We start from the raw sequence: 7688 nt of genomic DNA, 5'->3' as shown, positions 1-7688 counted from the left end.
CCACATCTTCCATCCTACAACCTCCCAGGTTCCACCTTAACCATATCTCCCACTTACCACCATCAGGTTTCCCACCCCTCAACCATCATCTCCCTACTACCACCTCAGGTTCCAATTTAACCACCATCCTCCCAACCTACCACCTCAGGTTCCACCTCAACCACCATCTACTTTAACACCATCCAGGTTCCAACCTCCAACCCTTATCTCCTACCCACCTCCAGGTTCCACTCCAACCACATCTCCCTCCTACCACCTCAGGTTTCCACCTCAACCACAATCTCCCTACTACCACCCTCCAGGTTCCACCTCAACCACATTCTCCCTCCTACCCACCTCAGGTTCCCACCTAAACCAACCATCTCCCTCTAACCACCTCAGGTCCACCTCAACCACATTCCTACTACCCAACCTTAAGGTTCCACCTCAACCAACCCATCTCCTACTATCCACCTTCTAGGTTCCACCTCAACCACACTCCTACTTTACCACCCTCCAGGTTCCACCGCAACCCACAATTCTCCCACTACCACCTCAAAGGTTCCACCTTCAACCACCATCCTCCCAACTAACCAACCTCAGGTCCCACCTCAACCACCATCTCCTACTACCACCTCGGTTCCACCTCAAACCACAATCTCCCTACTACCACCTCAGGTCCACCTTTCAACCATATCTCCTACTACCACCCAGGTTTCACCTCAACCCAATATTATCCTACCCCTACACACCTAGGTTCCACCTTCAACCACCCATCTCCTACCACACCTCAAGGTTCCACCTCAAACCACCCATCCTCCTACCTACCACCTCAGGTTCCACCTCAACCACCATCTCCTTACCACCTCAGGTTCCCACCTCAACCACATCTCCTAATACCACCATCAGGTTCCACCTCCAACCCACATCTCCTACTACCACCATCAGTTACACCTCAACAATCTCCCCCTCTTTTACCACCTCAGTTCCACCTCAACCATATCTCCTACGACCACTCCAGGTCCACCTCAACCATATCCTCCCACTAACCACCATCAGGTCCCACCTCAACCACAATTCTCCTACTACCACCTTCAGGACCACCTCAACCACACTCCTCTACCACTCCCCCAGGTCCACAGCAACCACATCTCCTACAGGTTCCACCTCCAGGTTCCAACCATCAACCTCATCCTCCCACTTTACCCCACCTCAGGTTCCAACCTCAAACCACCATCCTCCCAACCTAACCACCTCAGGTTCCAACCCCTCAACCAAATCCTCCCACTACCACCATCAGGTTCCACCTTAACCACATCCTCCTAACTACCACATCAGGTTCCACCTCAACCACATCTCCTCCTACTTACCACCTTCAGGTTCCACCTCAACCACATCTCCCTACTACCACCTCAGGTCCACCTTCAAACCACCAATCTCCCAATACCCACAATCCAGGTTCCACCTCAACCCACATCCCACCTACCACCTTCAGGTTCCCACCTTCAACCACCATCCTCCAACCTACCACCTCGGTTCCACCCAACAACCCATCTCCCACACCCACCTCAGGTATTCCACCTCAACCTTCCATCCTACCACTAACCACATCAGGGCCACCCTCAACCACATCGCCCACACCACCTCAGGTCCACATTCACCAACCATCTCCCTCTAACCACCTCAGGTTCCACTCAACCATATCTCTACCTACCACCTCAGGTTCCCCTAACCATAATCTCCCACTAACCACATCAGGTTCCACCTCAACCACCCATCTCCCCCATATACCACCTCCGAATTCCACCCTCAACCAACCAGCTCCACTCTACCCACCCTCAGGTTCCACCTCAAACCACATCTTCCTACCTTCCACCTCAAAGGTTCCACCTCCCAACCTTCATTCCCCACCGACCACCTCAGGTTCACCCCTCAACCACATCTCCCACTACCAACCTCAGGGTTCCACCTCCAACCACACTTCCCACCTACCAAACCATCAGGTTCCACCTCCCAAACCACCATCTCTACACCACATAGGTTCCAACCTCAACCACATCTTCCCTACTAACCACCATCAGGTTTTCCACCTGCAAACCACATCTCCTACTACCCACCATCAGGTTCCACCCACCCAAACATCTTCCACCTACCAACCTCAGGTTCCACCTCAACCACCATCTCCACCTACCACTCAGGTTCCACCTCAAACCACAATCCTCCAATACACCTCAGGTTCCACCTCAACCTCATCTCCCACTACCACATCAGGTTCCACCTCAACCACATCTCCCACTACCACCTCAGGTTCCACCTCAACCACATCTCCTACTACCACCTCAGGTTCCACCTCAACCTCATCTCCCACTACCACCTCAGGTTTCCACCTTCCAACCATATCGACACACCACCATCAGGGTCCACCGCAACCACATCCTCAACTACCACCTCGGTTCCACCTCAACCGCATCTCCGTTTCCCACCCTACCAACCTAAACCACATCTCCTACCTAACCCTCAGGTTCCACCTCAACCTTCCACCTCCCCCACTAACCACTCAGGTTCAACCTCAACCACATCTACTACCACATCAGGTTCCACCTCAATCTCATCTCCCACTACCACATCAGGTTCCACCTCAACCGCATCTCCTGCAACCACCTCAGGTTCTACCTCAACAACATCTACTACCACCTCAGTTTCCACCTTAACCACATCCTCCACCACTCGTGTACAGTCTATTACTATGGGTTAGTAACAATATTGTTAGTAGTGATTACAACGGCTGAATTATAAGTACAACACTATAATTACCACAAACTTTAAATTAATTAAAAGATTTTTTTAATAAACCCAAAGTTATGAAAGGTCATTCTGTGACCTTCCTAACATCACCATCTGATTATACTATTGTAATGTGTTTGGTGTCTGTCCCAGCATTATATCGACTAATATCCTTCATCCGACTTTCAGATAACAACCTGCTCGTTAACGGCCTCAGAAGAGCACTCGGGGCCTTACATAGAATGAGAAACCTGCTGCGACAGAGGCAGATGGGAGCCTCATTGACAGGACGCAAACGACGCTCGGTGTACACGTTGACGGTGTTCGACAACAATAACGTCACCCTTAGTAATTACTGCGGAGTGAGCACCAGCCTATCGGGTACTCCGACGTATGTTTACGATTACTTGTTGAACTACACCTTATCTCTGACTGTCAGCAGCAGTGTGGACGATGTTGTGTGTATGGCCGGTTTGATTGAAGAGTTCGTGAATCTCTCAGTGAGCAATGCAATCAGCATTGAGGACAGCGCAATACCTCGACTCAATAACGTCACTGACCAAGCCATATTGCATATAGAAGAACTCATGTGTAATTTGACTGGAGGTAAGGAGGCGTATGATTGTGGCATATATTACTGCATGGAAATGGATGGAACTCTTAGTTTTATCTAGTTTTGGTAGAGATATAAGTTTAATATACAACAATTCATGGAAAATCGAATGGGTAGCAATAAATTAAACGACTCTTCTTTGCTTCCACAGAATATTGTCCATCAACAACCACATCGACCACAGATGGAACTACAACCACATCAGACACCAAAAGTTCATCAACCACGGGTGGAACCACAACCACGCCAGGTACTACCACCTCAGGCTCCACCACAACCACACCAGGAACTACCACCTCAGGCTCCACCACAACCACACCAAGAACTACCACCTTAGGCACCACCACAACCACACCAGGCACTACCACCTCAGGCTCCACCACAACCACACCAGGAACTACCACCTCAGGCTCCACCACCACCACACCAGGAACTACCACCTCTGGCTCCACCACAACCACCAAGGAACTACCACCTCAGGCTCCCCCACCACCACCACACCAGGAACTACCACCTCAGGCTCCACACCCCCACCACACCCAGAACTACCACCTCAGGCTTCCACCACCACCACACCAAGAACTACCACCACCTCTAGGCTCCACCACCACCACACCAGGAACTACCACCTCAGGCTCCACCACCACCACACCAGGAACTACCACCTCAGGCTCCACCACCACCACACCAGGAACTACCACCTCAGGCTCCACCACCACCACACCAGGAACTACCACCTCAGGCTCCACCACCACTACCCACCAGGAACCTACCACCTCAGGCTCCACCACCGCTACACCAAAAAAAGGAAACTAACCCACCCCCTCAGGCTCCACCTCAACACACCAGGAACTACCACCTCAGGCTCCACCACCACTACAACAGGAACTACCACCTCAGGCTCCACCACCACTACAACAGGAACTACCACCTCAGGCTCCACCACACCACACCAGGAACTACCACCTCAGGCTCCACCACAACCACACCAGGAACTACCACCTCAGGCTCCACCACCACTACACCAGGAACTACCACCTCAGGCTCCACCACAACCACACCAGGAACTACCACCTCAGGCTCCACCACAACCACACCAGGAACTACCACCTCAGGCTCCACCACAACCACACCAGGAACTACCACCTCAGGCTCCACCACCACTACAACAGGTACTACCCCACCTCAGGCTCACCACAACCACACAAGGAACTACCACTCCAGGCTCCAGCCACCACAACACACAGGAAACTACCACATCAGACTCCACCACCACTGCAACAGGAACTCACCACCTCAGGCTCCACCACACCACACCACCCAGGAACTAACCCACCTCAGGCTCCACACAACCACACCCAGGAACTACCACTTAGGCTCCACCACACTGCAACACAAGGAACTACCACTCAGGCTCCACCACAACCACACCAGGAATACCACCTCAGACTCCACCACCACTGCAACAGGAGGAACTACCACCTCAGGCGGCCACCACAACCACACCAGGAACTACCCACTCAGGCTCCACCACCCCACCACACAGGAACTACACCTTAGGCTCCACCACACTGCAACAGGAACTACCACCTCAGCTCCACCACAACCACACAGGGAACTACAACCTCAGGCTCGACCACCACCACAAATTAAACTAACCACTCAGGGGGGGGGGCGGGCTTGGGCGGGGGGGGGGGGTGGGGGGGGGGGGGGGGGGGGGGGGGTGGGTGGGGGGGCCGGGTGGGAGGGGGGCCGGGGAGGGGGGGGGGGGGGGGGGGGGGGGGCGGCGGGGGGAAGGCAGGGCGGGGGGCGGTGGGGGGGGGGGGCGGAGAGGCGGGGGGCTCGCGGGGGGGGGGGGGGGTGGCGGCTGGGGCGGGGGGGGGGGGGGGGGGTGGAGGGGGGGGGGCGGGCTGGGGGTGGGGGGGGGGGGGGGCGGGGGGGGGGGGGGCGGGGGGGAGGGGGGGGGAGGGGCGGGGCGGCGGAGGCTCCACCACAACCACAACAGGAACTACCACTCAGGCTCACCACCAACCAACCACCAGGGAACTACCCACCTCAGGCTCCACAACCAACCACCACCAGGAAACTAACCAACTTCAGGCTCCACCAGCACCACACCAGGAAACTACCAACCTCAGGCTCCACCACCACCCCACAACAGGAAACCAACCTCAGGATCACCACCACCTACACAGGAACTACCACTCCAGGCTCCACCAAGCAAAAACCACACCAGGGAACTGACCACCTCAGGCTCCACACCACCACCACACAGACAAACCTACCACCTCAGCTCCACCACCACTCACACCAGGAACTAACCACCTCAGGCTCCACCACCACCACCACAGGAAACTACCACCTCGGCTCCACCACCAACCACACCAGGAAATACCAACTCTGGCCCACACAACCACACCGGAAAACCTACCCCCTCAGGCTCCACCACCAAACCACACCAGTAACTACCACCTCAGGTCCACCACCACCCCACCAGGAACTACCACCTCGGCTCCACCACCACCAACCACAGGAACCTACCCCGGTCAGGCTCCACCAACCAACCACACCAGTAACTACCACCTCAGGCTCCACCACCACCACACCAGGAACTACCACCTCTGGCTCCACCACAACCACACCAGGAACTACCACCTCAGGCTCCACCACAACCACACCAGGAACTACACCTCCAGGCCTCCACACACCAACCCCAGGTAACTACCACCTCAGGCTCCAACCACACCAGGAACTACCACCAATCCAGCTCACCACACCAGGAACTACCACCTCTGGCTCCACCACACCACACCAGGAACTACCACCTCAGGCTCCACCACAACCACACCAGGAACTACCACCTCAGGCTCCACCACCACTACACCAGGAACTACCACCTCAGGCTCCACCACAACTACACCAGGAACTACCACCTCAGGCTCCACCACCACTACACCAGGAACTACCACCTCAGGCTCACCACCCACTACCACAACCAGAAACTACCACCTCAGGCTCCACTTACCACACCACCATGGAACTTCCACCTCAGGCTCTGGCCACCACCTACACCAGGAACTACCACCTTCAGGCTCCACCACACTACCACCAGGAACTACCACCTCAGGCTCCACCACCACTACACCAGGAAACTACCACCTCAGGGCTCTGGCCACACGGAACCTACACCAGGAACATCACAACCTCAGGCTCCACCACAAACTACACAGAACTACCACCTCAGGCTCCACCAACCACCACCAGGAACTACCACCCTCAGCCGGAACTACCACCTCAGGCCCCTCCACCACACTACACCAGGAACTTACCACCTCAGGCTCCACCACACTAACCCACACAGGAAAACTACCACCTCAGGCTCCACCACCACTACACCAGGAACTACCACCTCAGGCTCCACCACCACTACACCAGGAACTACCACCTCAGGCTCCACCACAACCACACAGGATAGGCTACCAACCTCCTGGGCTCCACCACAACCACACCCCAGGAAACTTACCACTCCTTGGCTTCCCACCACAACCCCACCAGGAACTACACCTTCTGGCTTCCACCGGGACAACCACACCAGGGAGGGACCTTACCACCCCCTTCATGGCTCCCACACTACCACACCAGAACTACCACCTCAGGGCTCCACCACCACCACACCAGGAACTACCACCCTTCCAGGCTCCACCACCCACCACACCAGGAACACCTACCAACCTTCAGGGCTTCCACCAACCAACCACCACCAGGGAACTACCACCTTCAGCCTCCACCACCAACTACCAACCAGGAACCTAACCCACCTCAGGGCTCCACCACTAACCACACCAGGAACTTACCACCTCAGGCTTCCACCCACCATAACACCAGGAACTACACCTTAGGCTCCACCACTTACCACACCAGGAAACTACCACCTCAGGCTCCACCACCACTACACCAGGAACTACCCACCTCAGGCTCCACCACTACACACCAGGAACTTACCACCTCAGGGCTTCCACCACTACCACCTCAGACTCCACCACAACCACACCAGGAACTACCCACCTCAGGCTCCACCACTAACCACACCAGGAACTACCACCTCAGGCTCCACCCCATTCTAACCACATCCAGGAACTACCAACCTCAGGCTCCACCACCTACCACACAGGGAACTACACCTCCAGGCCTCCACCAACTACCCACACCAGGAAACTACCACCTCAGGCTCCACCACCACTAGAACCACCAGGAACTACCCACCTCAAGGCTCCACCACTACCACCACCAAGAACCTACCACCTTTAGGCTC

General features: G+C 55.5%; 1 pseudogene; it reads left to right on the top strand.

Moving 5' to 3' along the window:
• Positions 1-2557: 2557 nt before the first annotated feature.
• Positions 2558-6728, top strand: LOC135213348 (mucin-2-like; annotated as a pseudogene).
• Positions 6729-7688: the final 960 nt, after the last annotated feature.

Source organism: Macrobrachium nipponense, chromosome 42 (assembly GCF_015104395.2).
Source record: "Macrobrachium nipponense isolate FS-2020 chromosome 42, ASM1510439v2, whole genome shotgun sequence".
Taxonomy (NCBI): domain Eukaryota; kingdom Metazoa; phylum Arthropoda; class Malacostraca; order Decapoda; family Palaemonidae; genus Macrobrachium; species Macrobrachium nipponense.
Note: the sequence above shows the minus strand (reverse complement) of the source record. Positions and strands in the feature narration are given on the sequence as shown.